Here is a 7,624-nt window from a genome sequence, read left to right on the forward strand (position 1 = left end):
GAGTCAAACTGGAGCCCAGCTACACATTTAATAAATGTCTATTTATAAAACTGATGACAAGTCTCAGTTGGTCCAGTTGATAAAGAAACACTCCTGCAGTACATCAAAGAAATCCATCAACACAACTCGTTGGGCTTACACGTCAGGAAACAAGTAAATAAAATTACAGAAAAGGTCCTGACAGATCATTTTCTGAAATTTGTCTAGTCATTAAAAAACGGTACATTCCTGTTAATTCACTAAAAGTGTCCAATTTTTTTGTTTTTTACTCAGTACACGCTGTGAAAACAGATAATTATATTGTGAATACAGCAAAAACAGGAAATGTTTTGCCTTTTGGGGGCAGATTTATTCACATTCAGATAACTTTCATTGATGCACTGCGAAGTGGGTTTTGGCATAAAAAAGATACAAAGAGAGCACAGTGACAAGACTACATGTAAGAAGTGGGAGTTCCCTTCTCCATAGGCAAACTATAGGGAGGAGAATATTTAAATCAAACGCGCACACCAATTAACAAAAATTTGTGACACGCAACTTACTGCTAACTGCAGGTAAAGGTATGCCTTATTTTTTGAGCTTGCTATTGAAATGAACCGACAGCACCCGTTTTTAGAAAACAGCGCAATCATCATCAAGAAAAGGTTGTGAGCACAACAACCAGTTTTTTAAAAAAGTCGTATTTTCTGTGACTGAATGGTTTGTATTACACTTTGGTGTTTGATGTTGGTTTTTATGATTCTTTTGTCAGCATGATGATTGTAAAACAATTAAAGCTCTGACATCTTTTGCTCTCCTTTCAAATTTTCATATTTTCCAAAGCCTTCTATCTACTGTAAGGGACCAGATTTAAATCTTTGGCGGGCCGGCTCTGGTCCCCAGTCCATATGTTTGCCAGCCCTGCCACAGAACAGAAACTATATATATAAATAGAAAACCATCCTACATGTTGCAGGGTTGGTGTTTGAACTTTTCTTCCTAAATCTCAGCTTTTTGCCTATTGCACAATATACGTGTTAAGCAGTGAATTGTTGCTTTTACACTTCTGTTTTCGTACTGATTTCATGATTAATTTAAACAGTGTTAATTAGTGATTCTCAGAAGTGCTGCTAGGTAGATATCTGCAGGTTCAGACACAGCCGGTTTCCCATCTTAAAGCCTCAATGAGCTCTAACTTTATAAGAGTTCACATTTATTGCCCAGAAAGTCGAGCTCTTCTTGTTACCTAGTAAGCAGAGTTTTATAAAGCTTTGGCTACTACAAATAGGAGGCCATGGCTTCTTCTTTTTTCTTTTTTTTAACCATTGCGTCACATGATAAGAGCAACCAGTGCTTATGAATGTACCCATGTAGATAAAGTCATATCCTTTGATTGTCAGTGTGCGTAAATGTCTGTGTGTGCATGTGTGTACAAGAGATCGAGTGACACCTCAACAAGTGAAGCTCATAAATATTAATAGGGGCCTCATGAATATTCAGCTGGCAGCCTATGAATATTTAAACTATGATGGAGCATGTGGCCGTGCGACTAGACATCCACAGACAAGAAACAGAAAAATAGACCTCCTCTCCTTTTGCTTCCCAACCTCAGTGGGATGCGGCTTTTCTTTAAGGGCTCATTCATTCTAATCAAGACAACATAATTTTCATGATTTCGTTTTCATGTGAACTATGGCTCAGGGTAAGAGTAATGATCATCAGGATGCTTTGCAGCACACCACCAGCTCCTGTTTCCAAATGAGGCAAACCTGCTGAGTGGAGGCTTACTGATTCAAACCCTGCAAACTGTCCACATTATAAAGATGAGATAAAAATAAAGATACATTCTGCAGATGAATAATGATAGTATGCATTACAGCAAAATAAACTATATTTACTACATTTAGATTGAATAAATGTCTTCTTACCATGTACATATACTATGCTTTCTGTTTTTGCAGTATTTGAATAATCAGCACAATAATTGCAGTAAAAGTATTTTCCATGTTTGCGGAAAATTCAATCATGTTTTTGCAGCTTTTACACATGGAATAAAACACATAGACTGTATGCAAAGGATGGACATAGCCACCATGATGTCACGCATTAGTTTAGAAAGTCCCTCAGTCCTGCCATCACACTGGTGGATCCGGCTGAGAAACAATGCATACTTATAAAGTGTTTGCTGAGCGCAGGAGTCAAGAGGGTAATTTGACCATAGTCTTTAACACAAACAGATCTCTTTGAAAGCAGAGAGCTCGTCCCTTGCTGGTCATGAGAATGAATGCAGTTCTGCACAGACTTCGCTTTTCATTCGTACACTCTGTGAGCGATCACAAAGGTGTGGTTTTTGCAAAGACAACAGCTATCTGCTTGTTAAGTCTGACATTAGCGTTTCTAATGCTAATCGTTCCTTCACTTCTCAAAAGTAACAAAAACTGAGGCAATGCTGAAAGTTAAAAATGGTCCACATTCTTTAAACTTCGGTAAAATGATCAATCTGGCTATTTTAAAAAGGTTTAAACATCCAGGCATCTGTGAAAATGAGCATTTACAAGGTTTAGCTGAGTTCGATGTTAGCAGGAAGTTAGCTAGCTAGTTTCCATCTAAAGATGATAAACCATGTGCTGATTGCAGTATGTTTAAAAAACTAAAACGGACAGCTCTGCTGTAACTTTGGATGTAAACAACTAAACAGTAGTGATGTGTGGAGGGTTAGTTGACCTATAAAGATCTGCTAACTGCTGGCTAGCTTCAGAGCTATTGTTAAGCTAATGTAAACGCCTTAGAAAGGAAAAATGTTGGACAAGGTTTAAATTGTTCAAGTACAAGTTTCTCTTCTGACGTGTCCAAATATTTTGTGTCTGGGACACTGCGAGCCCCGGGGCTCTACTTATACCGTAAAAAAACATACAAAAAAACTTTGCTTAAAGACGTGCTGCACATAAACAGCGCTAATAGAGAAGACGGAGAGGCCGAGAATGGCCACTGATGCTCTTTGAGGTGTTGAGGTCAACACAGTAGACGCCTGGAAACAGGGATCCTATGTTATCACTTAATAAGCAGATAAGGACTCTCAGAATGTGTGTGCGATGTTGGAGAATAGGCAGAGTGTGGGAAGCAGCTTTCCTGAGAGCAGCAGTGAGTAATAGAAGACATTTGTCACAAGAAAATCAATTCAAGGTTCAGATCATCAGGCTGAGAATCTAAGACTTTTTTAAACACTTAATTGAAGGTTGGATTTAGCGTTAAACTTAAATATGGGTTCAGTTTGTGGTTCTGAGGGTTTGAGATGTTATCTTGGTGGTTAAACCTTTTGATTAAGAGGTTTGTTAGGAGGTTTAAGAGAACGTCAACACATAACAAGCCTCAGTGTATGAGGTCTGTGTCAGAAAACTGTGTCAGAAAACAACCTCAGGCCAAAAAAAATCTGAGGCCTGCTCATCCAAACCAACTCAAACTTCGGCAGTGTACTCACTCAGGTACCCGGTAACACACCTGTCAAGTCTAAAGTGGACGGGATGGATGGCTGCTGAGATGGACAGACAGATCTCTTAAATTATGGATAAGACATCACATGAAACCTGGAAGTTTTTGTGTTGCAGAGAAAGTGACCCAACATAGCTGTGCATATGTAAACATTCTAACTATAACAACCAATGCATGCCTACATAGATCATTTTCTCATCTCAAATGGTAAAAAGTGACAAGAGGTCCTCTGAAAAGGTTGCATTTTTTTAAATAGCAAGACTCACTATTTTGCATCACAACAGGGTTCACATTAGTAACACAGATATGACTATTCTCATTGGTAGGACGCCTGATGTGCATCATAAGCGGAGACTGCAAATATATCCGAGCATATGGATTACAGGTTTGGAGGTTTCAGGGGTGCGATTCGCCGATTTCACAATGATCGAGTATTCTAATTAGAGATATCACATGCTGCTTTTTATCGCCCACACACAACAGAGAAGAAGAACATTAACCTTATTTAAAGGGGGCTCCTGTGTTCTCTCTGTTATGTAATATCCTCTGATCTAAACTGTACCTATTTCTGAGGGTATTTGAGGTAAAGAAAAATAAAATAAAAAAAACACTAAAAAGTGCTGAAATCAATGCTGTAACACCTTTGGGTAAGTGGGTGATGAATTTAGATGCGGTGCGTCAGCAGTCAGAATTATAAAACTGTGAGCACGGCGAGGAACAATGAGGGTTCAAACGTGGGTTGGGCAGAGAGGGAGAGGAGAAGGAGCTCGGGAGAAGAATCCACCCGGCTGTTTTTTTTTATTACTATTTTCTGATCAATGAGCGTGACTCACTGTGGATCACCGCTTACACGGAAATCATCCAGGATGGGCTGAGCTCAGTGAACGAAGCTCAAACTTGCGTAAATGTGGCCACCTACACACGCACACCTTTACACACACACACGGACGCAAATGCGTATATATTGTATCATAAGACGATGTGTGAGGGTGAAGAAGGTGCACCTGTTAAGTGATAGACCTCAGCAGCACAATGGCTGTGTGGGTTTGCGGTCTGTAACGGATGTTTGACAGGCTGATGGGCTATGGCACTCACACACACTCACACACACTCACACTGCTGCTTCCTTCACCCCCCCTCCCCTCCTCTTCTGCCTGTCTTCTCATCTCTTCAGGCGGTGGGCGTAAACTCCCTCCTTTTTTCTTCCTAAATGCCGTCTTTCCATCGCCACTCTCGTTCCCTCCTCTGCTCCTCCGGTCCTTCCATACGCGTTGTTGTGTTTTCTTCTTCTTTCTTTCTTTTTCCTTCTTCTTCCGCCGAGTGCGAGTTTGACAGGCCTTCAGAGAGAGAAACACAGAGGGGAGAGGAATCAAACAATCCCCTCAATTAGACGGCCCACACAAACGTGCGTCTGAACTCTGTACCATCTTCATCAGCTGTCGCAGTTTTCATCTTTCAGTCGCAGACACCTTTGTTCCCGAGTTGAAAACACACTGTTCACAACAAAAGGCAGAGGAAAAACCATTTAGCTTTGAAGAACAGGAAGCCGCGACGAGCTTTTAAGGTTTATTTGCATCTTAGAGGAGGGAGTCTCTTTCTCTCTCTCTCTCTGCTTCTCCTGCCTTAATTGACCCATCAGTTTGCTTGAAATTTGCTAAATTTACTCAAGCGGTGCGATGGCATTCACCATGCAGATGGATCTCTGCTGATTTTTGCCGCAAGATTTAATATAATCTGGCACATTTTGAAGAGGTTTGAAAGCAATTAAGCATGAGACGGCAGATATGTGGAGGGCGTGGGGTGGGGTGGGATGCACTTACAGTGCAATAATTATGATTACAAACAAGGGGGGGGGGGGGGCACAGTTGGATATCTGATGTGAACGAATAATGAGCGGGTGCATTTTACACAGGTCAGGGACGCAGAGGAACCACATTGGTCTCATGCCACTAAGCAGACTTTCAGCTGCTAACTGAGGCTTGATGACAAAACACAATGGATATGCACTTAAATCACACACACACATACATGCTTTCTGCACGCATGCATGCAGACAGCATGAGACCGCAGGCTGCAAAAGAAGCGAAAGAGAAAGTAAAACACAGGAAGTGAGAAGCATGAAGTCCACGCAGAGAATCTCCGGACGTTCAGGGATGAGTCAATACTGTAGTAACACTGCGGCGCACTGCAGCATACCTGGAGGGGCTCAGACCTGTTGATGCAATCTGTGCTAGGACGTCTCCACTTTTCACTTTGCTGCCATCAGTCTCCTCGACTCTCGGCTGTCAACCTCTCTCCCACTCCCAACTTTTCCTCCCACGACTCCCACCTCCTCCCCTCCTCCATCGCTCATGTGTTGCTGAGAAGAGAAGAAGAAAAAAAGTCTCTCACACCGTCTCATTATGCTATTTTAGTCACGCTTTCTTTTGCACTTTGTATCTGGATTGTCTTGTACTTTTATTTAAATCCAAAGTTCAGTGGATGTGAATGCAGATTTTACTTATTTGGCTTTTTTTAAAAAGCTTCCTGAAGATAGAAACAAGCAAACAGGTTGACCTTTGGGAGATTTTCCTCAGATGCTACTGACAAACTTGCTTTCTGTCTCCATTTTTTTACGCATCTGTCTTCTTCCCTTCCACCTCCTCCTCCTCCCTTTCTTTGCCTCCCACCATGAGGCACCCAATCTATTCTCTCCCCTTTATGAACCATCTTCCTTCCTTCTAATTCTCTGAATTACTCCCTTTATCCATCTCTCTGTCTTCCACTTAACTCTCCAGCCTGCATTGCTGACCCGGGAGCCTCAGAGCCTGTTCTTTCAACCGTGGCCATCATGACCATAAGCTGAGTCGCAAGGCTATTTATATTTGTTCCTAATGAGGTGAGATTTCTCTCCGCCATAGCAACGGTCTCTATGGATACCCTGCACTTGGATACCAGATCCCATCCTGTTTTAAATGTCTTATTATGGGTTGCACCCCCACCCCCCCTTCCTCTTGTGTGTCATAGCCTAATTAATTCTGAATTATTCGCCTTCGTGTCAACGCTGCAGAAAAATCGGCTCAAATTTGCCACCGAGCTGACAGCATCAGCACGAGTTTACATCAGTTCAGCCGGTCAGTTCAGTGCAATGGATCCGCACAAAAGCACAACCTGATGCACAGCTCACTTCTTCCAAATCATCAACTTCTGCAGAGGAGAGACCTCTACAGGTGCTCTCATTATTTGAAACACGCACACACATATTTTTCAGGAGTACCTGTCTGATGTGTGCACGATTGTGAGACGCTGATGGGTGCGCCACTGATCAGGTCTGAGCCTGTGAGCCGGTGAGGAAGCGGTTGCAGTGCAAGACCCAGGCAGCTGAGCTCAGATCATTAGAGGAGCTCTCTGTGGATGGGTGGGGGGGTCACACAGGTGCTGAGTGGCAGCCGCCGTCTCATTTCCTGCCACAAAGTGAGACAGCCAATCAATAGGGCGACAGAGCAACTTCTGGAGAAAGCCACAGTGGTGAGAACACACGCGCACGCAGACACACACACAAACACACAAACACACATACAAGCACAGACAGGGCACAGTGTCTTTGTATTTACAGTAGCACTTGGAAATGTTCCCTGCCTTCTCCTGATGACAGACGCTCTGAGACAGCAGCATGCACATGTACTCACATACACACACACACACACACACACACACACACACTGACAGGTGCTGCATTGTTATGGCATGTCCAACTCTGGCAGCTTGTTTTCCTCAGACCTCTCACCCTGTGTGATGACTCAGAGACGGGGAGATGAAAGGAGAGGCAGGGACAGGGGGTTGGGGGAGGGAGGGTGAAGACAGGGTGGTGGTGGTGGGGGGGGGCAAGTGGGTGGAGGTGGTTGGATGTGGGGGCTAAGTAAATCATATCATTAATGCTATGTTAAGAGATTGGTTTGACCTCTGCTTGGCTGTCTGCATATGCAAATGTCTGTGTATGCGTCTGGCCTTTGTCCCACAGAAGCAGGTGGTAGCAATGACGTCCGTCTTCTTCCCAGCAGTGCGCGCGCGCACACACACACACACACACACACACACACACACACACACCTACTTTCTCTGTGCGCTCTCTGTTGGCAGTCCCACTAGATCCTATCATGCTTGAAATTCACTCATC

The 7,624-nt window shown here is 43.2% G+C and overlaps 1 long non-coding RNA gene across 1 annotated transcript; it reads right to left on the minus strand.

Annotated features, from left to right (window-relative positions):
• Positions 1-3,698: 3,698 nt before the first annotated feature.
• On the minus strand, positions 3,699-5,807 carry LOC121815242. The gene is made up of 2 exons (XR_006054930.1): positions 5,665-5,807; positions 3,699-4,961 (listed from the first exon to the last, which is right to left on the minus strand). It is a non-coding gene; the product is annotated as an uncharacterized LOC121815242 (long non-coding RNA).
• Between the last annotated feature and the right edge of the window lie 1,817 nt (positions 5,808-7,624).

The sequence above is a fragment of the Haplochromis burtoni genome, unplaced genomic scaffold, assembly GCF_018398535.1.
Source record: "Haplochromis burtoni strain Fernald_Lab_line unplaced genomic scaffold, NCSU_Asbu1 Contig_163, whole genome shotgun sequence".
NCBI lineage: Eukaryota > Metazoa > Chordata > Actinopteri > Cichliformes > Cichlidae > Haplochromis > Haplochromis burtoni.